This window comes from Rhinoraja longicauda, chromosome 7 (assembly GCF_053455715.1).
Source record: "Rhinoraja longicauda isolate Sanriku21f chromosome 7, sRhiLon1.1, whole genome shotgun sequence".
NCBI lineage: Eukaryota > Metazoa > Chordata > Chondrichthyes > Rajiformes > Arhynchobatidae > Rhinoraja > Rhinoraja longicauda.
The window spans coordinates 31,946,599-31,972,484 of NC_135959.1; positions in this window are offsets into that span (position 1 = coordinate 31,946,599).

Consider the following 25,886-nt stretch of genomic DNA (forward strand, 5'->3'; position numbering starts at 1 on the left):
ACCCTGCTGCAATTCTATAGTTCTTTGTGGATGACCAGTGCAAAATAAATGATTTATCTAAATCTTTGGTGAACATCAAGAGAAGTTCGGTATTTACAATATAAGATTTTTTCCAGTCCTATTTACCTCACGTTGTAATGATTATGTGCAACATTCTCTTTCTTTGTTCCCCTTCTACCGTTCTATTTCTCCGCCAATAACCCCAATGTTACATTATCACTGGAGATCTGAACTGGACACAAATAATCAGGAAGTATCCAAAACAGGTTTGCAATTCTCTTCTGTGTTCCTAAGGAACTATGATCACTTGCAATCACATTTGACTGTTAAATCAAATGTGAAACGAGGAGAGTTAAGTAGGTAGGGGTGGTAGTTGGAAGAAGGAATAATGGATTCTTGCACAGCATTAAGATTACTCATAGATCTGTAATGGGCACTGAGTAGTACCTCAACACCATAACTGTCGAATCGTTCAATAATGTTGAAGATTTACCTTATTGATGTTATCCTGAACTTAGTTTTTTAATAGTGCTGGTACTTTAATAGAACATTAAAAAATAAGCATTGAGCAAAGGACTTTATTTTGTGGATATAATTATCATGTAAATAATTATAGGATATGATTAAACAGTTGATTCAGAAAGGTAGTTTCCGAATAAATTAATGTTAGAAATGATTACTGCAAACTCACAGTGTCCCATTGATTTATTTTAACCTTGGCACACATTTAGTATGGACAGCGATATCAGGGTTCCAAGGGTTTAATCTTCATTTACTCATTTGACATAAAATCTGTGCATCCATTATTTGCCTTTGAGAGAATGTTGATGAAACATCTGTCTGAACCATTAATAACCATGAACTATCAATGGTGCCCCTACATTTCCATTAGGGAGGCAGTTCCTGGAATGTGATCAGTGACAATGCGGGAATGGTGATATAAAAGCACTTTGAAGGAGAACTCAAAGGCACTGCTGCATCTACTGCCCTTGGCTTTCTGAGTAAGCAGACCCTTATTATTAACTATCATCCCAAACTATTATTCATATTTCACTATGCTGATGTAAATCATGGAAATTATTTTAATTTGTCACTTGAGATGCGGAGATGGGTGGGGTGAAACGTGAGGACCAGAGGAACTCTATCCTTGTTTCGCCTGAGGGGAGATGGAGCAAAAGCAGAACAATGGGACACAGAGGAAATATGGGTGAGGGATACATCTATAACAGCAGGGGGGAAACGACATTCACTAAAAAAAAAAGATATCTCGATGTCTTCAAATGGAAAGCATAGGATCACCTCACACTTATCTAGCTAAAAATGCAACTGTCATTTCTCATCCAATTTCACCAACAAATCAATGTTGTTCGTCCTTCAGGTTTGAAGATGACCATGACTTTACTTTCATTTGGAGGATTGGTGACTGTGGGTCCGGAAGTGACTGGTGAGGCCAATCCGGGCCCGGAAGGCACGCCCACACGTAGGACACAAGTGGATGGCTGCTGCAGTGGAAGTGGAGGTAGCCCGGGCCTTGCGCGCGGTGCGTTTCCTCTGGGCCTCTGCAGTGCGTCTGTTCTCTGCTGCACGGGCTCCTGTGGTGAGCTTGCTACGCCAGGTTGGACGGTCCAGAGCAAGAGACTCCCAAGTGCTGAGGTTGATGTCCAAGTCTTTGAGGGACACTTTGAGGCAGTCCTTAAACCGTTTCTTCTGTCCTCCTACTGAGCGCTTGCTCTGACACAGTTCTCCATACAGAAGCTGTTTTGGCAGTCGACTCTCGGGCATTCTGACGACATGGCCTGCCCATCTGGCTTGGGCTTTCCGTAGGAGGGTGTGGACGCTGGGGATTCCGGCCTGTTCCAAGACCTCTGTGTCGGGAATTTTGTCCTGCCACCTGATGTGAAGGAGTCTACGTAGGCAGCTCAAGTGAAAGTGGTTGAGCTGTTTGGCATGTCTGCTGTAGACAGTCCAAGTCTCACTGGCATAGAGAAGAGTGGTGAGTACCACTGCACGGTAGACCTTCAGCTTGGTGGTAAGGCTGAGTCCTCTCCGCTCCCAAACATTCCCACGGAGTCGCCCAAAGGCAGCGCTGGCCTTGGCCAACAAATCAATAACACCCTGTTATCCACCAATCTTTGTATCAGTCTTCCATTCATAGACTACAGCTCTGCTTTCAACACCATTGTCCCCACCAGCCTCATCTCCTAACTCATGGAATTTAGGGTCAGCACTCACCTCTGCAACTGAATCCTTGACTTCCTGGCCAAAGGACCATAATCAGCTAGAATAAGTGACAATTATCCTCTACACTGACCTTCAACACTGGTGTCCCACAAGGATGCATTTTCAGTTCCCATCTTTACTCCCTATACACCCATGACTGTGCAGCCAAATACCAATCCAACACAATTTATAAATTTGCAGATGACGCGACCATAGTGGGCCGAAAATCAAATCATGATGAGACGAAGTACAGGAAAGAGATTGAAAACCTTGTAACCTGGTGTCAAGGCAACAAACTTTCCCTCAGTGTCAGCAAGACAAAGAAGATTGCAATCGACTTCAGAAAGTGGATTATTATAGATGTAGAGATGGTTGAATGCTTCAAGATCTTAGGAATAAATATCATCAGAAATTTGTCCTGGAGCAGCCATATCAAAGCAATGGCCAAACAAGCACACCAACACCTCTACTTCCTCAGGTTAGGAAGTTTGACGCGTCCCTAACAACCATCACCAACTTTAACAAATGACCCACATAAAGCATTTTATCGGTATGCATCACAGCATGGTTTGGTAACAGCTCCATCCAAGATTGCAAGAAATTGCAGAATTGTGCATGTAACCCAGACCATCACACAAACCAACCTCTGTTCCATTGACTCCAGCTACACTGAGCAAGACCACCAGCATAATCAAGGACCAGTCTCACCCTGGTCACTCCCTCTTCACCGCTCTCCCATCAGGCAAGAGATACAGAAATTTGAAAATAGCTCCAGATTTAGGGACAGTTTCTCCCCAGCTGTTATCAGGCAACTGAACCATCCTACCACCAACTAGAGAGTGGTCTTGACCCATCATCTGCCTCATTGGAGACATTTGAATTATTTTTAATCAGACTTTATCTAGCACTAAACATTATTCGCTTTATCTTGTATCTGTATACTATGGATGGCTGATTGTAATCATGTGTAGATTTTTGGCTGACTGGTTAGCATGCAACAAAAATCTTTTCAGTGTATGTCGGTTTACTTGACATTAATAAACTAAACTAAGCTATTATCTACAAATTAACTATCATGCCTCCTATATCTCCATACAAATCATTTGTATATGAAGGAAAATAACTGCAGATGCTGGTACAAATGGAAGATATCACAAAATGCTGAAGTAACTCAGTGGGTCAGGCAGCATCTCTGGACAGAAGGAATGGGTGACGTTTCGGGTCGAGACCCTTCTTCATTTGTATATGTTACAAATAATAAGGGTCCCAGTATTGATCCCTGTGGAACATCCTAATCACATGGAAATAATCACAATAAAAGCCTCTGTTATTAACCCTGTCTCCTATTGCCAACTTGCCTCAAATCTAATTTACCAACTTGCCTTGGATCCGATGTGTCCATACCATCTCTCCAGCATCATATTCATCTCACTTTTGTATCCATTCCCTGCACACCAGGGGCAATTTGCAGAAGCCAACACCTGAGGTCAGGATCTAACCCAGGTCTCTGGCTCTGTGAGACAGCAGCTCTACCAGCTGCAGCACTCTGTTACCCAGGTCTAAAAAGATGTGTAAAGAGTATATGGCACAGAATTCCTGATTGTACACAGGCAACAAAGCAAAAGACGAGAATGGGTTGGAGCAGGAAGGGATCAAACAAGGACTTTCAGAGAATGAATGGGAGGATGATGAGACTCATGAGTGAGGCCAGTGTTATACTGATTGTTTTATTTTCACTTAACCACTTCTTCCTTTCACTTTATTGTTGTTCTCTACTCTTCACCTTCACAACATCTTAAAACCTGGTGCATTCTTTGTTCTGATTAAAGGTTTTTGAGCTGAACAGCTAATTTAGTTTCTCATTTCACACAATAATGCCTTACCTGCTGAGTATCTCCAACAACTTCTGCTTACATTTCAGACTTCCAGCAGCTACAATTATATTTGTTTTTGTATTCCACAGACGTAACTCCATTGACAGATAACCATGCAAGGGGCACGGTTTCACTGCTCAACAAAAACATTGTCAGCACTTTTGTGAATGAGGTTTATTCTCGCTCTGTTCTGTTTCTCAGGACCGACCAATTGGATCCCTGATGCGTTTTAGTCTTACAGTTCTGAATCAGGTAAGAGCGGATGATAGGAATCTAAATGATGAGTGGAAGTGCAGGCTTCTCTCTTCAGTGACTGGGACAAAATATTAAATTCCAGCACCAGTTTGCTTATGATGGCTTGGGTTTCTGTGGAGTGCTCCATTTTCCTCCCACATCCGAAAATGCCGAAATGTACAGCTCAGTAGATTAATTGGATAGACTATATTGGCCGTAGTGTGCAGGTGAATGGTGGAATCTGGTGGGTGTTGATTTGATTGGGGGTGGGGTGGGTGTTGAATATGATGCAGGGAAAACATGAGAAGCTTGCACAGACCTGATGGGCTGAATGGTCTTGATTTATGTGGTATGGATATATTCCATTAGATGCTATTGAGAAGAACAAGTATAGAGATGATTAGAATAATAGATTGAACTGATTTTTGTTTGTGGGGGTATTGATTCTAGATTGACAATAGAATTAAAAGGAAAATAACAGTATGGGGAATCAAAAATGCAGAAGGGCAATGTAAATACTACAAATAAAAATATGTATCCAAAAAAGAAATCAAAAAAGAAATCAAAATCAAGGAAAAACTGAAAATAGAAGCGAAAAATGAAGGTAAAGTGCTGTAAGCTAAATAAATAGACAGCATAAAACAAAGACAAGAGAATATGAATGAAAGATGTCAAAAAAAGGCATTGATGAAATTAAATTTATGTGGAATATAAAATAGTAAAATATTCTATAAGAACATAAATGGATAAAAAATGATATGTTATAAATCTTCAATAAATGAATGGAAAGACTAAAATGATGGACAGCATCATTTGGAATGACAGACATATTAAATTATTGCTTTACCAGGGTCAGGTGGACATGCCTTTAGTAGATGAGATTAGAAATTATATAGCTCCATTTAAAATTAATAAAGGCGGAAAAATATTAAAAAACTCAATCATCTTAAAAATACTAGATAAGAATGAACTTTATCTGCAAATGTAAAATAAAATCTAAGGAAGAAACAGTGAGACACCACTGCACCAAATAACATTAGAAAAAGATGAAACCCCAAAAGGCTGCAAAAGATAAGTTAATACATATATTCAAGGAAGGCGATGGGACATGTTCAGAGAATGACAGGCTAGACAGTTAAATATTGTTGTTGGGAAAAATAATAGAATCCTTACAGAAAGGAAATATAGAAAAATATTTTTGAAACAAAAACAAAATAAAAATATAATGCCAGTTTATGTGCCAAAATGTAAAGTCTTCTTTGACTAATCTCATTTAACTTCTTGAAGTAAATCAGAGAGAGTGTAGACAAGGAGAATAGAGTGGATCTACTCTCTGTGGATTTCTGAAAGTGTGTTTCAAAAAGGTGACATGCAATAGATTAATGAATAGGTTCAAGATCTACAGAGAGTAGCGTGACAGACAGTAGAATGTAGGGCTTGTTGGTTGAGAAAGAAAAATAAATAGGGATAAATAATGACTATTTGGAAAAACAGGGGTGGGGTGGAAGGGGGGGGGGGGGGTGGGCAGGGGCGAGGGAATAGGAGACCAGAAGATTCCTTACACTGATCATTGTTGATCAAATGGACCATTTGAGCTTTGTCATCAAAAATAATACTTCAAAATTTTCACATGACAACAAATTAATGAGGAAGGTATGTTGAATTAATGTTGAAGAGGAATAACAGATCACAAGGAGGGGTCAATAAGTGTACAGAATTGGAATAATTTTGACAAACTCTTTTAGTGTGTATATATATGAAGCATTGTAACATCTTGAGGTCATATCTAACTTGGAATAAACAACCAAAGTGATAAGGAAAGGTAAAGATTTATAAATATACTGGTGAATAAAACTAGGATTTGGGGGTTTGTAAAACCATAAAATGGTCAACCTAAGTTCTGTTTTATTTGTGGAAGGATGGAATTTAGAAGCAGAGAAGATATTTTTAACATGTATCATTCATTGTTTAGTTTGCAGCATACAGTCTGGATGCCATATTAGGAAGAGGATAGAGAAGACGTTTTGAGATGCAGTAAGGAAATATATGGATGTAAAAATGCAAGCTTCAAAAATGTTGAAAGATTGTGTCTCTTTTCTCTTCCATACTATGGACAGCTTTGATGAAATAAACATAGGGAGTGTTTTAATATTTATGGTAAAGAGGAATACCAAAGCTATCTGTGCAGACCAAAATGCGTAAAAAGCACCAACAACTGAAATGATGTTACGATGAAATATTTAGATGAAAGGATGGCTTCTTCATCACTCTCAACCTGCACTCTCATTGTTGCTTGGCTGAGTGAGACCTGTTTGTTATTGGAAGGAGGAAAGGCACCAGTGTGCAAAGTGAGAAGAGGAAATCTGAGAATACTTGCTTGCAGCAAGGGAATCTTCAAATTCAAGAGAAATTGTGAAACATAGAAACATTGAAAACTGGTGCAGGAGCAGGCCATTTGGCCCTTCCAGCCAGCACCGTCATTCAATATGATCATGGCTGATCATCAAAAATCAGTACCCCGTTCCTGCTTTCTCCCCATATCCCTTGATTCTGTTAGTCCTAAAAGCTATATCGAATTCTCTCTTGAAAACATCCAGTGAATTGACCGCCACTGCCTTCTGTGGCAGAGATCTCCACAGATTCACAACTCTCTGGGTGAAAAGGTTTTTCCACATCTCAGTCCTAAATGGCCTACCCCTTATTCTTAAACTGTGACCCCTGGTTCTGGACTCCCCAACACCGGGAACACTTTTCCGGCATTTAACCTGTCCAATCCCTTAAGAATCTTATATGAAACTAGACCAAGTGGGCCCAACCCTCTCCTTCCCCCCCTCTCTCCTCCCCTCTCCCCCCTTCCCCCTCCAACCCCCCCCCTCCCCTCACCCACCTCCCTCCCCGTCCACCCCCTTCCTCCCCCTCCCCTCCCCTCCCCTCCCCCTCCCCTCCCCTCCCCCTTCCCCTCCCCCCACTCCATCTCCCTCAACCCTCCTCCCCCCTCCCTCCCTCCCCTCCTCCCTTCCCCCCCAACCTCCCTGCCTAGGAGATAGATTTAAAGTTTAAAATATGGATAACTTTAAAAATATAACACCGATTTCAATGAAACTTCTTCCATTAGCACCAAAGGGATGACGGTGAGTAAGGTGGGACTAAAATTGTTGCGCTATCGTGTTCCGTTTTGGCTGTGGTTCAGGAACAAACAAACAAACAAATGAGAGTTTTAGTATATAAATGTGCAGGCACTTGAATATGAGAGGGCAAACAAACAATTATCATTTCAACACCAATGGCCAGGCTGCTTATTTGATGGAGGCATGTTTTTCTTCCAGTAGTTGGTGCATCTGACTTCCAATTGACTTCCAATTGGTTCTGCAAAAGCAGGCAAAACATTTCACTGTTTCTTATAATTGGTCTGGGTCTTGTGTATTTTATAATGAAGGTTTGTGAGTGTGTTTACATTCTGAATGAGGGTGTGAGGATTGATGTGTGTGATAGGTATGGATTATGATTGATTATGTTTGCTGGACGAATGTTGGATGCAGAGTATAGTGATGGACCAGTCATCCAACTGATGGGAGCCAGGACAAGATAAGGTGTTTCCTGACTTTGATCACATATGTCGTCATTAAACTTTTTGTGACACTGCAAAGCTTCGCTTCTGGCATTCTACATGAATTCCTCCCACAACCACTTCACGGAACATAGAATGTACACCACAGAACAGGATCTTCAGCCCATAACGTCCCATGCCAAATGTGATGCCGTTAAACTAATCTCCTCAGCCTGTACATGATCTATATACCTGTATTCTTTGAATACAGTATATACGGTGCATATCTATAAGCCTCTTAAATGCCACCATCGTATCTGTTTCCACCCCTGGCAGTGTGCTTATGGCACCCTCCACTCTTCTGTGTAAATAATAATAATAAATACTGAAAATTAATAATAATTATATTAATTTTTTAAAAGCTTGCCCTCCTTTAAATCTCTTTAAATTTTCCTCCTCATACTTTAGAGCTATGCCCCCTAATCTTTGACATTTCCACGCTGTGAAAAAGGATCTGTTTGTCTACCCTATCTATGCTCTCATATTTTGTATACTTCTATCAGGTCTCCCCTCAACCTCTGTCACTCCAGAGAGGTCCATGTTTGGCCAATCTTTCATAGCGAATACACACTAATCCAAGTAACATTCTGGTAAACCTCCTCTGCTCCTCGTCCAAAGCCTCCACATCCTTATAAGAAGATAACTGCAGATGCTGGTACAAATTGAAGGTTTTTATTCACAAAATGCTGGAGTAACTCAGCAGGTCAGGCAGCATCTCGGGAGAGAAGGAATGGGTGACGTTTCGGGTTGAGACCCTTCTTCAGACTGATGTCAGGGAGGCGGGACACAGGAAGGATAAGCCTTCCACATCCTTCCTTTACTAGGGCAACCAAAACTGCGTACAAAATTACAAATGCAGTCTAACCAAACTTTTAAAGCTGCAGCTTATGGAATGCAATGGTTATGGATGCAATGTTAAATGTGTTTATGGACTGAAAACCTAACTCTTTCCCCCACCTCTAGAACTACTTCTGAAGATCAGGAGGCAGCAAATTGGACACAAAATGTTGGAGTAACTCAGCTGGATGAGACGTCCATCACTCATTCCTTCTCTCCAGAGATGCTGCCTGTCCCGCTGAGTTACTCCATCATTTTGTGTCTATCTTCAGTGTAAACCAGCATCCGCAGTTCCTTCCTATACACCTAGGCTTTTCTCCATGATGGATTTGATCAAGTTTCTGAATCCTTCAGAATAGTTGTAAATAAGATAACTTCCCACAACGAGACAAGGTCATGGGTTCAACCAATACTTGCTCACATCAGTTGGTGCAAAAATATGCAGAAAAATGACAGACTGCTTGAAGAAACTGGACAGTTGCTATATCTATGATAAACATTCTGCATTGGGTTAAATCAGCAAGGATTAATTTTGTACTTTTGGGATTTCAGTACATTTTCTGGATTTTCAACTTATAGTAGTAGTAGTAGTAAGGGGTAAGTTTCTGCAGGTTTGAGGCCAATCAGAAAACTAGAAAAATAAGTTCCTAAATGAAGAAAGATGAATAACATTAAGTTCCTAAATGAAGAAAGATGAATAACATTGATTTATTTAGGAACAAAGTCTAAGTAATTAGATGGGACAAAAAAAAGGACAAAATATACATTAAAGGAAAGGAAGTTTGATTGATTCAAGATTTAATTGGATGGACTTAAATCATTTAAGAACAAAATTAGTTCATGTTTGTTTTACTTGAAGCATAATGCATAGTAATAAAAGTTGACTGATTAAATCCAGGAATAGTACAGTTTAGATTTTACAAAGTCTTAATTCCTGCTTTTTAGATTGAATTATGTGCGCCCACTAGAGCAGAATATCTAACATTCAGATGGTGAGATAGCTATCATCTGGTTTGTCCTGGGTTGAAGTGGTGCGGAAAATTAAAGTGGAGGAGAGAGAAGAAGCTTCTTATAGTTTAGTTTAGTTTAGTTTAGATTTTAGGGATAGCGCAGAAACAGCTCCCTTTTGCCCACCAAGTCAGAATCAACCAGCGATCCCCGCACATTAACACTATCCTACCCACACTAGGGACAATTTACACTAAAACCAAGCCAATGAACCTACAAACCTGTATGCCTTTGGAGTGTGGGAGGAAACTGAATTTCTCTGAGAAAAGCCATGCAGGTCACAGAGAGAACGTACAAACTCCGTACAGACAGCACCCGGCGTCGAGATCAAACCCGGGTCTCCGGTGCTGCATTGCTGTAAGGTAACAACTCTACCGCTGCGCCACCATGCCACCTCATTTTTATTTTCTAAACATATACTTTATTCATAGTGCAGAGTAAATACAATGGAGATATGTCTTTCTCCACAGTCATTGTTCCCTGAATTCATAAGTTCCTGTTCATATCTTTAGGAGCAGAATTGGGCTACTCAGCCCATTCAATCATGGCTGATCTATCATTCCCTCTCCCCATAACCCCTGACATCCTTACTAATCAAGCATCTGTCAATCTCCACCTTAACAATATCCATTGACTTGGCCTTCACAGTCGACTGTGGCAATGAATTCCACAGATTCACCACACTGACTAAAGAATTCATTCTAATCTCCTTTCTAAAGGGCCGTCCTTTTAATCTGAGATTATGGCCTCTGGTCCCAGACTCTCCCACGAGTGGAAACATCCTCTCCGCATTCACTCTATCCAGGCCTTTCACTATTTGGTAAATTTCAATGAAGTCCCCCCTCATCCTTCTAAACTGCAGGCCCAGTGCCTTCAAATGCTTATCATATGTTTAGCCAAATATTTCAGGGATAATTCTCGTAAACCTTCTCTGGACCCTTTCAAATGCCAGCACATCCTTCCTCAGATATGGGGCCCAAAACTGCTCACAATTCTCCAAATGCGGTTTGATCAGTGCCTTCAGCATTACATCCCTGTTTTTGTATTGCAGTCCTCTTGAAATAAATGCTAACATTGCATTTGTCTTCCTTACTACTGATTCGAATTGCAAATGAACTTTTTGAGAATCCTGCATCAGCAATTCAATACATTCTTTTGCAATGCATTAGAGCTATTCATGTTTTCTTCGTAAACAATGCACCTGTACAGGGTTTGACAAGCTGTTGCACAAGGCCCAGTCCCTCAGTGTCCATTGGAAGCAGAACCACCGAAGGATTGGTGAGAGCATGGTGGTTGGGAAAGCTCTGATATTCAGAGACCTTCACTGTATTTCTTTAATTTACTATAAGTAATTAAAAAATCTAAGTAAGCATATGAAGTTAATTAACTTACCTAAAAACCACAACAAAATATAATTGACCATTTAATTAAATTTATTAAAACAATGGATATTTTCTCTTGTCACATGCGCTGATGAAATCCGTACGGAATCCATGTGGATACACTGACTAATAATGGTAGCCCCAGCAGTAGCAGCTTCTATCACTCAGTAAGTCTTGGAGTTAGACCGGATCTGTGCAATTTTGAGGCCAACTTCATTTCAAATGTCTAAACCTGAGCATGATATGACATATTAATTTTCTTCTTTACAGAGTTGAGACCCCATGATTTTCATCCATATCAACAAAACACATACTAAGGAGGTTCTACGAGTGATTCACTCCGTCAGATGCCTATGAAGTAAATAAAGATATAGATCTTTCTCAATGTTTTGTTTGACAACGTGTCTGAGAAAAGTTCAAGGACATAGCCTGCAGGAGGACAAAGTGTTGTGTGACTGTGGTTAAGACCCAAACCTTCAGAAAATCTTCTATCCTAGAGTATACATCTCTGGGCAGTTGTCAGGAAAATGCCAATAATGGAACAAAAATAAAGATGCTTCAAAGTATGACAGCATTTAAAATGGAAATGTCATTTGGGATGCATCTTTGGGTCCTGAGGAAATGAAACTGGAAATAAATGGAGATTCTGAACATGTGCTTTAGAAGCCCATGCTTATTCATCCCAAAGCTTGGCTGACATTTGTTATGAGTGTGATAAGCACATTTCCTCAAGCTCTCTTAGATGCACTTCTCAATCTATGTTGATATTTATTTATCAGTTTATGCTTTTGAGTTTGCAAGCAGTATTTTCATCTATCATAAAAAGAATGCCTACACCGTAAATTAGCTTTAACTTTCATTGCACTCCTGCACTGTTTTTAATCTGATATAACTGCAGCAAATTTGTTTGTGCTTATTACCATGATTTGTGACAAGTATGGTTGTTGATAAGGCCTTAGGATATCAATTTGTTGGTGACACACCATTAGCTTTAAAATGTACTCATGGATTTAACCTTGCATTCAAAATATATTCAGGAAAATGAAATAAATGAGACATGATAAACCTAGACTATATTCTATGTCAATATGACAGTCACATTTATGAGCTGGTTGGATACGAATCAAGAAATAAACACCATTTCACAAATATTCTAAAAATTAGTTTGCTTGGTTTCATTTGGAAATAAATTGGACTGTGATTAAGCTTTTTAAAACAATGGTGTAATAGCAGTTTAAAATATTGAACTATATCGTATGGCTTTCAATATTTTATTGTACATATTTTTGTATTTACAGAATAGTCTTGAGAAGTATTGAATGCAAAATAAGCCACATGTACAATCAATCTCACTTTGGAGCAGGTTCAATTTCTCAGCGATAATCTTGCCCACAAGAAGAATCCTTTATCATTGTTTTTATCATTTTACAATTGCCAATTAAACAACTATTGGGCAGCAGAATTATTGTTAGCAGTCTACTGGCTACTATAAAGATTTTAGACTAGTGATTGAGGATAAAGATGTGCATTAAATTGCTTACAAGCCTTATTGTAGATTCTCAACTTTAGAAAAAAAGGTCTTTAATAGCAGATTTTTTTATTAAGTTGATGAATTATTGAAAAATAATTTAATGAACAGAATACATTCAGAAAAATAATTTAACACCAAAATAATATTTCATACATCCTTTGAAAGTTGTTTTCTTGAACAGGAGATGGGAAATCTTTAACAAATAAAACAACCAAAATTGATAATCCTAAATTAAATCCTTGTAATAGGAATTATGCAAATCTCAACAATAGAAATTCTCCAGTCACATTGCTTTAATGATGTGCATGCTGTATTCACAAGCCCAAGGCTTTAGACCTGCTGTCACTGATGATGGGCTTGAGTTGCCTCATGGCAATTAACATTTTGTGAATACGGATAATCAATTTGCAGTTTCATTGGTCTACTCCAATCTCAAAATTCAATGGTTCTTATACAGCAAAACACCACAGTCCCTTGAAGATCCACTGCATTTCCCTATGAGACATGGCACATTATATTGGCAAGAAATTATCATTTGGCAATACAAAACAATAATATATTGGGAAGATAGACACAAAATGCTGAGCGGGACAGGCAGCATCTCTGCAGAGAATGGGTGACTTTTTGGATTGAGGCCATTTTCAAGACATTTCTTCTCTCCAGAGATGCTGCCTGTCCCGCTGAGTTACTCCAGAATTTTGTGTTTATCTTCAGTGTAAACCAACATCTGCAGCTCCTTCTTACACAAGGATATTTGGGGAATGTCAAAATGTTCTTCTAATTCAGGTGAAGTATATCAACACTTCTGTTGTTTTTGAGATTATGGAAAGAAAAAAAAGAAGAAAAATATGGAAGAAAGTTATGGACTTATCCAGAATAACTGTTTACAAATCAAAGTTATCTGGGAACACTTGGAGAAAAATTATACGTGTAAAATGATGCCAGCATACAACTAGGCATTTTGATTTGTCTAGTAATGTAGCAATTATGTCCTTGACTGAAAGCAGAACACAGAACCTCTGCAATAAAGGGATTTATCTTTCCATGGCTGAGGTGAAAACAATTTATTTGGCATAATTCGTTGCATGGAAAATAAAATGTTAATGTTTCAGTCTTCACATTCAATAATGTTTTATATTATTTTTTAAATATTTATTTTTATTGAAGGAAAGATACAATACGAATGACAAAATGCCTTACATTCCCCTCCATTTTGGTTTTATATATAACAACAAAAATAATAACCCTCACCCACCCTCCCTGGACACCCCTTTGTAGCTGATGTGTTCAAAATACATCATATCATAAATACAAATGCACAATTTGACAGCAAAACCTCTACATTCTTCCAAGGCGCAGGCTTATACAAATCTACAACATGTCAGATGGTTCAGGATACACTCATTCATTATGCATCAGCCATCCTGTGAGCTAATCGGCACTTGTGTAAACAAAAATAAGTAAATAAATAAAAATAAAACATAATTAAAGGCAGATCCCCAACTACAATCAAGTGCCCTCAGTCAGTGGGTAGTTCTTTTAGACTCAAAGTATGAGAGAAAAGGTTCCCATTTTGAATAAAACTTTTTCACTGACCCCCTCAGTGTAAATTTGATCTTTTCTAGTTTTAGAAAAAACATTACGTCCTCTAGCCAATGGAGGAGTTGTAGATTTCCAGACCAGCAAAATTCTCCTATGGGCCAAAAGTGATGTGAATGCAATGTTAGATTGTTAGATTGGTTTGCATTTAAACCCAAAGTTTCATCTGTTACACCAAATACAGCTGCAAGCGGGCAAAGCCTCACTGTCACCCCAAGGACATCACTGATGGTTTTAAAAACCACTGTCCAGTAGTCACCAAGTTTGGGGAATAGACAATAGACAATAGACAATAGGTGCAGGAGTAGGCCATTCAGCCCTTCGAGCCAGCACCACCATTCAATGCGATCATGGCTGATCACTCTCAATCAGTACCCCGTTCCTGCCTTCTCCCCATACCCCCTCACTCCGCTATCCTTAAGAGCTCTATCCAGCTCTCTCTTGAAAGCATCCAACGAACTGGCCTCCACTGCCTTCTGAGGCAGAGAATTCCACACCTTCACCACTCTCTGACTGAAAAAGTTCTTCCTCATCTCCGTTCTAAATGGCCTACCCCTTATTCTTAAACTGTGGCCCCTTGATCTGGACTCCCCCAACATTGGGAACATGTTTCCTGCCTCTAATGTGTCCAATCCCCTAATTATCTTATATGTTTCAATAAGATACATATACATATAAGATACACATTCAGGAAGGACCTGAATGCGTGAGGTAGATTGGCTGGAGAGAAGGAGCACTTGTCACAGCCAGCGTCTGTCCCCGGATATATGTCGGCAAGCCTGGCTTTGCTTAAATGAACCCTGTGTAAAACTTTGAATTGTATGAGCCCCAATCTTGCACATGATGACGAGGAATGGACTCTTTTCAGTGCTTCTGTCCAGCATTCCTCAGACAGATCCATACCACGGTCATCCTCCCACCTAGTTTTAATTTTGTTCAGGTTTTGATCTCCTAAAGACATCAATTGAGAATATAATACAGAGATCAGTCCTTTATTTGCAAAGGTAAGAGTGAGTTTATCCAACACTGTGACAGACGGGAGATCAGGAAAAGAAGGAATTTTTTTCATGGCAAAGTGGTGGATCTGAAGATATTTAAAGAAATTATTATGTGGGAGGCCATATTTTCTGCGCAGGTTATCAAAACTATCAAATATGTTGTCAGTGTATAAATCCTTAATGCACTTAAGACCATTCAGACCCCATTGTCTAAAGGTTGAATCAAGTGTAGAGGGGAGGGGGGGGGGGGGGGTGGGAATAAATGGTTACTGTGAACAGGACCCAGAACTGAAGCTGATGTGAACTTATAGTGACAGCGAAATTGATTGAAAAAATTAAGGGTGGATAGTACGACAGGATTGGATGGTGAATTGAGAGGATTTCAATGGCAGGGAGGAATATACTAAAGCTGGAATAGACGAGGAGTAACAAGACTGTGACTCAAGCAGACACCAGTCTGTATCTGGTCGGTGGAGCCAGAATAATATCTTTTGGATATTAGATGCCCAATAATAATGAATAAAACTAGGAAGGTCCAGTCCACCTACTTCATGACCTCTTTGGAGAGAACACATATTAATCCTTGGAACCTTATTGCCCCATATAAAGGAGGTTATAGATTGGTTAACTAAGTTAAAAAAATGACTTGGATAGGAAGACCGGCAAGCACTGGAACAAATAAAGAAATTTGGGAAGTACAGTCATCTTCACCGACTGTACTCTCCCAGCCATATTAAGGGGTGGACTACGCCATCTCTCAAAGTCAGCCTTCATTTGGCTAACTTGAGGCGTGTAATTAGCTTCAAACAGAGATGTGAAAGAGCGGGTAATGCGTATTCCTAGATATACAAAACCGTCTTGAGATAAAGGAAAAGGCAAGGATTCCTGTCGGATCTGTAGGGCTAGGTTGATGGGAAAACATTCACTTTTTTGGAGGTTTAGTTTATAGCCAGAGAAAGTTCCAAACTAATCTAACAAGGACACAATTGCAGGGATGCTAGCTGTAGGGTCACTCACATAAAGAAGGAGGTCATCGGCATATAGAGACACACGATGTTCCGTGTTTCCTCTCCTAATGCCCTGAAATATTGTGGTTGATCTAGGTGCAATAGAAAGAGTCTCTATTGCAATCACAAAAAGAAGCGGAAACAGGGGGCAGCATTGGCGAGTGCCCCGTGTTAATGGAAAATACTCAGATCGCGAATAATTTGTCTGTATACATGCTAAAGGTGAGTGATATAATAGGTTGACCCAGGCTGCAATTTTTTTGCCAAGTCCATACCTCTCCAAGACTCTAAACAAATATGGTCACTCCACGCGATCAAACGCCTTCTCCGCGTCCAACGAAATGACAACATCTGGACGCGGGGAAGCACTGGGCGAATAAACCACACTGGCCAGTCGACGGATATTAGAAAAGGAATGACGATTTTTAATGAAACCTGTTTGATCTTCTGCGATTATTTTGGGAAGTTGGCGTTCTAAACGGCAAGCCAGCGCGTTAGCCAAAATCTTTACATCTACATTCAAAAGTGAGATAAGGCGGTTTGATCCACATTGAGTCAGATCTTTGTCTTTTTTGAGAAGAAGTGAAATAGATGCCTGTGAAAGGGTAGGGGGTAAGGAACCATTTTCCAAAGATTCTTGAAACATTTCTAAAAGAACTGGTGTGAGCTTATCCTTAAATTTCTTATAAAATTCTAATGGGTAGCCGTCAGGGCCCAGGGTCTTACCACTCTGTATCGCCATAATGGCATTATTAATCTCTTCCTGCCCAAGAGACTGATCTAGACCTTCTGCCTCTTCTGGTTCAAGAGTGGGTATTTCCAAATCATCTAAAAAACGTTCCATATTCGTTGTGTCTAAGGGGAATTCTGAGGTATAAATAGAAGAATAAAAGGCTGTGAAAGTATTATTAATTTCTTTTGGATTGCTTATTATGTTTTGGTGTGTGTCTCTTATCTGAGGAATAAGTCGTGACATGGCTTGACATTTCAGCTGGTGACCCATAAGCCGGCTCGCATTGTCACCATATTCATAATAGAGACCACGAGTCCTGAGAATTAGTTGTTCTGATTGGTTAGTAGATAGAAGATTAAATTTTGCTTGTAAATCAGCACGGCTTTAATATAATTCAGCATTGGGTAGCTCAGAATCCAGAACCAAGATGGATTGTGACAGGGTTTGCATTTCCCTCTTACATTCTTTATTGGCGTATGAGGTATACGATATGATTTGACCTCTCAAATAAGCTTTTAAAGTTTCCCAAAGTAAAGAGCATGATACCGATTCGGTTTTATTAGTCTCGAGGAATGTGTTTATGTTAGCCGATACAAAACTGCTGAATTTCTCATTGGAAAGCAAAAGGGAGTTGAGTCTCCAAAGAGGTCATTCTTTAATATTTAATGGAAAATCTAGGTCCAGTATCACAGGCGAGTGATCTGATATTACTATAGCAGTATATTCAATTTTCTTAACCATAGGAATAAAGGAACTGTCTATAAAGAAGTAATCTATTCTGGAAAAAGAACGGTGGACATGAGAAAAAAAGAGAATTGCCTAGCAATTGGGTTCAAGAATCTCCAGGGGTCCACATAGCCATTTTGTTGCATAAACAGTGAGAAGGTCTTTGCCATACCAGAAGATATCCCCTTGGAACTAGACCTATCAAGCAGTGGATCAATAGCACAGTTCAGGTCTCCCGAAAAGATTAGCTGACGCGTGTTCAGATCAGGTATTAATGATAAAACCTTATTTTCAAAGTAGACATCATCCCAATTAGGGGCATAAACATTCACTAAGACGACAGGTTTTTGAAAAAGAGACCCAGAAACTATAATAAACCGGCCATTAGGGTCACTGACTACTTCAGATGGTGTAAACTGTATTCGTTTGGCGATTAATATTGCCACACCCCTGGACCTGCTATTAAATCTAGAGTGAAAAATCTGACTAACCCACGTTTTACACAGTCTATTATGATCTTCCAATCTTAAGTGAGTTTCTTGGAGAAGTAATATATCTGTTTTTAATTGCTTTAAATGAGAAAAAACGTTAGCTCTTTTAACAGGACCATTAAGCCCCTTTACGTTCCAGGATATCATATCATATCATATCATATATCTACAGCCGGAAACAGGCCTTTTCGGCCCTCCAAGTCCGTGCCGCCCAGTGATCCCCGTACATTAACACTATCCTACACCCACTAGGGACAATTTTTACATTTACCCAGCCAATTAACCTACATACCTGTACGTCTTTGGAGTGTGGGAGGAAACCGAAGATCTCGGAGAAAACCCACGCAGGTCACGGGGAGAACGTACAAACTCCTTACAGTGCAGCACCCGTAGTCAGGATCGAACCTGAGTCTCCGGCGCTGCATTCGCTGTAAAGCAGCAACTCTACCGCTGCGCTACCGTGCCGCCCAAAACCTCACAGGATGGCCTCCATCAATGTTACCATTAGCCATAATTTAAAATACATATTTCAAGAATACATACAGGGCATGCCATCCAAAACAATGCAAAGGCTGCATGTGAAAACACAAAAAAAAAGGTCTATTGCATTCGTGATATTCAAAAAGTAAGCTGCCATTACCCAAAAAAATTCTCTCATCCCCTTACAATAACAAAAAAAACCATTTAACCCCCAAAACCTAGATCTTCCTCCCCAACTGAGGATGATCGCAGGCATTACAAAACAAAACACTTCCGATGCGCTCCCTAACTAAAACTTTAAATCCAATTGAAGGTGGCTCTCTTCCTCAAAAATGGTACGGTTGTTTGTTCTACCTTTGAGGTATATAGGCTAAGGATAACGCAGATTAAGCAAAGCATTACGAGAAAGAAAGGAATAAAAATTGCACCCCAGAGAGCAATTCTAGATGTTTACGTTTTCGCTGGTTGAAAGTCCTCGACTCATTGATCAGATTCAGCGGCATGGCAGTCCAGCTCAGTCGAGTTCCAAAATCACAAAAATTTACAGTTTACCGACGTAAGAGGCCGTGCCAATGCCGCATGAATATCCTAAAAAATCATTGCTCTTCACGGCCATCATCTCCCCAGCACGAGTAGTAATGGCAGCTTCTGGTGTATGAAAGTAGTGTTTTTTACCTTCATGAGTGAACTGGAGCCGGGCAGGATATAGGAGGCCGAACCGAACCCCTTTTTCATGGAGCAGGGATTTTATCTCCCTAAAAGCTGCATGTTTTCTCCCCAGCTCCGCGCTGAAATCCTCATGAAAAAACACCCGATGCCCGCGGAAAGACAGTTCCTGCCTGCCTCCGTCTGGTGATGATGCGATGTTTGTCCTGAAAGTAGTGAAAAAGAACCAGAAACACTCTTGGTCTAGGTGGCTTGGTATTCAAGGCGTTTGTTGGTGTAGGTCCAACTCGGTGAGCACGCGAAAGCATGAGAGGTCTTGGGAAGAAATCAGACCCCAGCACTTCTTCAAAAAACTCAGCTCCCCCACTCATTCCAATACAGAATACTGCGATTTATGTGGCAATTAGTGAATTAAGGGAGGTTAGTTTTAACTTGCTATCGGGAGCTCGAGATTAAGCAGCCATCTGCTCGCCTCGCCACCGGAATAGGGAAGAAAGTTATGGACTTATCCAGAATAACATTGTTTACAAATCAAAGTTATCTGGGAATACTTGGAGAAAAATTATATGTGTAAAATGATGCCAACATATAACTAGGCATTTTGATTTGTCTAGTAATGTGGCAATTACCCCTATCCTTGACTGAAAGCAGAACACAGAACCTCTGCAATAAAGGGATTTATCTTTCCATGGCTGAGGTGAAAACAATTTATTTGGCATAATTCTTGTTGCATGGAAAATAAAATGTTAATGTTTCAGTCTTCACATTCAATAATGTTTTAATTTCTTATGGGAAGATGAATAAACATTTATCAAAGTGATAAACATCCTGTATATGTTTATTCTTTGGATTTGCACCAATGCTTGGTATCCTCAATTGAGCAAGTAGTATGTAGGATAGCACTTCAACATTCTTCTTGGAAACATAAATCTAGAGTTCTGATCTCAACAAGATTTGGTAGAGCTGTGGTGCACAGAATATCATTATGCTAATAACAGTCAAACTCTGCAAGCTGTTCTTGCATTCTAAATAATTCATGTGTTTCAACACTGGTTAAACAAGAATAACCGACCTCAAGGATGACCATATGGTGAGTAAGTAAACATGTTGCAGCCTTAATTCATTAAAAAATCAGTAAACTGAAGCCAAATGTAATTGCAAACCAGGCATCTGAAAACAAAAGAGCTGTGGATTCAATTATTCAAAGAGTTACTTGATAAAAGATAGTAGAACTTTCTAATTGTCTTGCACTGCACATGAAATGCATTGTGATAAAGAATGTATATATACCATTGAATCTCACAAACAAAACTATCAATGGTATAATCCAACAGGGATTCTGTTTGATGAATGAACTAAATACAAAAATCTACATCAGTTTAATGGATTTATTTTTGGAGATGAAATGACATCTTTACATATAGAAGGTATTTATTCACAAAATGCTGGAGTAACTCAGCAGGTCAGGCAGCATCTCGGGAGAGAAAGAATGGTTGACGTTTCGGGTCGAGACCCTTCTTCAGACTGATGTCAGGGGGGCGGGACAAAGGAAGGATATAGTATATATATATTTAGTGTTTAAAAAGATTCCAGGCAGATGACAGTTAAGGGCCTGTCCCACTTTGGTGATTTTAAGGCGACTGCCGGCGACTAGGAGGACGCCGCACGGTTGCCGGTGTGTCGAGGGGTGTCGTGGGCATGGTCGTAAGTAGTCTGCAATGAGTCGTAGCTTTTATCGGGTCTGAGTGCAGCGCCTGAGACTCAGGTTCGATCCTGACTACAGACTACGGTCTGTACGGAGTTTGTACGTTCTCCCCGTGACCTGCGTGGGTTTTCTCCGAGATCTTCGGTTTCCTCCCACACTCCAAAGACGTACAGGTATGTAGGTTAATTGACTGGGTAAATGTAAAAAAAATTGTCCCTAGTGTGTGTAGGATAGTGTTAATGTGCGGGGAGCGCTGGGCGGCGCGGACTTGGTGGACCGAAGGGCCTGTTTCCGCGCTGTATCTCTAAATCTAAATAAAAAATGAAAAAATCATATGTTGCTTCCTGGCAGTCATGATGCAGAATGATCGGAAACCCTACTCAAACCCATTTTTGCGCCAAAATTACGTGAAATGGCTACCCCATTGTCATCAGTTGTGACCTGACAGGGTCAATAGACAATAGACAATAGACAATAGGTGCAGGAGTAGGCCATTCAGCCCTTCGAGCCAGCACCGCCATTCAATGCGATCATGGCTGATCACTCTCAATCAGTACCCCGTTCCTGCCTTCTCCCCATATCCCCTCACTCCGCTATCCTTAAGAGCTCTATCCAGCTCTCTCTTGAAAGCATCCAACGAACAGGCCTCCACTGCCTTCTGAGGCAGAGAATTCCACAACTTCACCAGCTTGTCGTAGCTTGTCGAGGGTGGAGGTAGGTTGACTTTGGTTGTCGTAGCTTGTCGTAGTCGCTGTCGTAGGTGGACGTCCTAGGTCGTGACGACTGGGTCGCCGGTTGTTGGTAGCTTGCTGTCGCCTAGGTGATAGGTTGTCGTAACTTGTCGTAGGCATTGTCCTTTAATTATTAAAGGAATAAACTAAACTAAATTTCAAATCCACTGTTTCAAAGGCGTATTACGATGATCCAACATCGCTAGGTATGGGTCTGATCATGATTCGTTGCCCTATGTCATGATTCGCTTCACTGTCTTGACGGCTGATTCTGCTTTCCCGTTCGCTTTGCTATTGGCTGGAATGCTGCACAGGTGCTCAAAATCCCATTCTCTCGTAAACTGGCGGAATGCGATCGACGTGAATTGAGGTCCATTGTCGCTCACAACTTTCGTTGGGCTGCCGTATCTTGCGAAGTGAGCTTTTAGCTTGTGGATTACGGTAGGACTGCCCGTGACTTTCAGCCAGTCTACCTCGAGGAAGTTGCTATGGTAGTCGACGGTGACGAGATAATCTTTCCCGTCCCATGAGAAGAGATCTGTGCCGACTTTCTCCCTTGGTCTCGTCGGTAGCTCATGACTCATCAGTGACTCCTTTTGCTGGCATACCTCATAGGTGCAACACACGTCACATGAAGCGATATATTGCTTGATGTCACTGCTCATGCCAGGCCAGAATAGGCATTTGCAACCTCATCGTAGCAGCCTTCGATGCCCAGATGTGAAGAGTGTATCTTCTTCATTTCACTGCGTAGGCTTAGCAGTAGAATCACGCACTCGACCTTGAAAATCAAGCCATCTTGTACTGTAAGCTCATCCCTATAGCTGTAGTAAGGTGTGAGCTGCTCTTGTAGCCTAGCGCGTTCGCTAGGCAAACCATTGATGATGCGTTTCAGCATCTGCAGCATGTCCTCTTTCGCTGTTTCTTCGCGAATTTGCTCGAGATGCTCATCATGAATTGGCAAGTGTGATACCATAGAAACATAGAAACATAGAAAATAGGTGCAGGAGTAGGCCATTCGGCCCTTCGAGCCTGCACCGCCATTCAATATGATCATGGCTGATCATCCAGCTCAGTAGCCTGTACCTGCCTTCTCTCCATACCCCCTGATCCCTTTAGCAAAAAGGGCCACATCTAACTCCCTCTTAAATATAGCCAATGAACTGGCCTCAACTACCTTCTGTGGCAGAGAATTCCACAGACTCACCACTCTCTGTGTGAAGAAGATTGTTGACCTCCACGAATGCTTGCTCTCTGCTCCGTGTGCCGCTAACTGCTCGAAACAGTGTATCTGCAAGGTACATGAGATCCCCTTGACAGCAGCTGATGTCAAAATCATAGCTCAGTAGGTGGAGTAGCATTCCTTGAAGATGCTTCGGTGCTTTCACTAGCGGGTTTTTCACTATCATCTCCAGTGGTTTGTGATCGCTGATAACGCTGGTGAAACGACCAAATGTGTATTGGTGAAAATGCTCCATTGCAAACACTACTGCGAGCATCTCCTTCTCGATCGAGGCATACCGCGATTCTGTGTCGGTTAATGCCCTGCTCACATATGGGATAGGACGTCCCTTTTGGAGCAAGGCTGCCCCCAGTCCCTTGTTGCTCGCGTCACACTGTATCGTCAGCTCCTCCTTGGGAATGTAGTATGCTAAGATCGGGGCTTCAGACACCATCTGTCTGATCTTGGACATCGCATTGTCCAGCTCAGCAGACCACTCCCACCCTACTTCTGGTTTTGTCAGTTGTCTGATGGGCTCCAGGGTATCATATCATATACATACAGCTGGAAACAGGCCCTTTCGGCCCTCCAAGTCCGTGCCGCCCAGTGATCCCCGCACATTAACACTATCCTACACCCACTAGGGACAATTTTTACATTTACCCAGCCAATTAACCTACATACCTGTACGTCTTTGGAGTGTGGGAGGAAACCGAAGATCTCGGAGAAAACCCACGCAGGTCACGGGGAGAACGTACAAACTCCTTACAGTGCAGCACCCGTAGTCAGGATCGAACCTGAGTCTCCGGCGCTGCATTCGCTGTAAAGCAGCAACTCTACCGCTGCGCTACCGTGTCGCCCGTACCGGACCGTATCAGACAGGCTGGGTAGAAAACGGCTAAGGTAGTTGACAAATCCAACTAGCCTCTGTACACCTTGTACATCTGAGGGTGCTGGCATGTTGATGACATAGGTGACCTTTTTTGGGTCGGGTTGCAGCCCTGTGCTAGTGATCACAAGCCCTAAGAAGGGGATCTCGGTAGCTCTGAAGACAGACTTGTCTTTGTTGAGCTTGATGTGTTGCTGTACACATCGCTGAAGCAACTACTCGAGCTTCAAGTCGTGGTCGATGATCGCATCTTCCCTCGCCTCTCCTTTGCCATCGACGAGGATGTCATCTGTGATGCAAATCACTGCAGGTAGCCGTTCAAGCGCCTGATGCAGTCTTCGTTGGAAGATTTCCGATGATACGCTCATACAGAATGGCAGTCGGCACCACCAATATTGAGCGAAAGGCATGTTGAACGTCATTAGTTTGCTAGACCCTTCGTCCAGTTTCACCTGCCAGAAAGCTGAGGTCATGTCTAGCTTACTGAAGACCTTCGCTTGATCGAGGTCTGGCAAGATGTCCTCAATGACTGGAAGTTGATAGTGTTCTCGCTCCAACGCTTTGTTTAGCGGTCGTGGTTCGATATAGACCTGGAGATCACCATTATTTTTCTTCGCGACCACGAGCTGGCGACCTAACTCCTCGGCTCATGCACTGGTGCGATCACGTGATGCTCTACCATGCGCTCCAGCTCCTTCTTCACCTTCTGCTTTATCACGTGAGGTAAACGCCGTTAGCGGTAAGACTGTTGGTTGCACTTCCTCGTCAATCTGCAGGTGGACTTCACCTGGCAGCTCTCCCAGTGCACCATCGAATACCTCTGCAGAGCGTTCTTCAGCCTTGCGCACTTTCTCCTTTATGACAAACGATGTGTGTACACGGTGAAAACTGTCGTCATTCACTGTGATCAAATTTATTTGCTGACTAGCTTTACTCCCTAACAGCGGTGTGAAGTCATCACTGACCACGATGAACTCAACGGAGTACTTGCGGTTTGTCTTAGGGTTGAGCAGCTTATCCCGGCAAACTCCTTCCATGTCCATCGTTGTCTTATTCCACAGCATGAGCTTCTTATGACAATGTGTGATCTACACTATGGAAATATCTGTGTGGCAAATTGTTCATGCTCGCTCCGCTGTCCACTTGGAAGTCGACCTGCTTCCCGTTGACGAGCCTTGATGCGTAGACGTCATTTCTAGGCTGCACCGTGTTGACTGTGAGCTTAACGCTGTCGATGAACTCTGTGCTCGTGTCACTGCCAGTCTTGAGTATAGGAGCAAAGAGGTCCTTCTGAAGTTGTACAGGGCCCTAGTGAGACCGCACCTGGAGTACTGTGTGCAGTTTTGGTCTCCAAATTTGAGGAAGGATATTCTTGCTATTGAGGGCGTGCAGCGTAGGTTTACTAGGTTAATTCCCGGAATGGCGGGACTGTCATATGTTGAAAGACTGGAGCGACTAGGTTTGTATACACTGGAATTTAGAAGGATGAGAGGGGATCTTATCGAAACGTATAAAATTATTAAGGGGTTGGACACGTTAGAGGCAGGAAACATATTCCCAATGTTGGGGGAGTCCAGAACCAGGGGCCACAGTTTAAGAATAAGGGGTAGGCCATTTAGAACAGAGATGAGGAAAAACTTTTTTAGTCAGAGAGTTGTGAATCTGTGGAATTCTCTGCCTCAGAGGGCAGTGGAGGCCAATTCTCTGAATACATTCAAGAGAGAGCTGGATAGAGCTCTTAAGGATAACGGAGTCAGGGGGCAGGAACCGGGTACTGATTGAGAATGAACAGCCATGATCACATTGAATGGCGGTGCCGGCTCGAAGGGCCGAATGGCCTCCTCCTGCACCTATTGTCTATTGTCTATTGTCTATTGAACTGTGAGGAAGATGCTATGAGGTTGCAGGGTGACTTGGACAGGCTGTATGAGTGGGAGGATGCATGG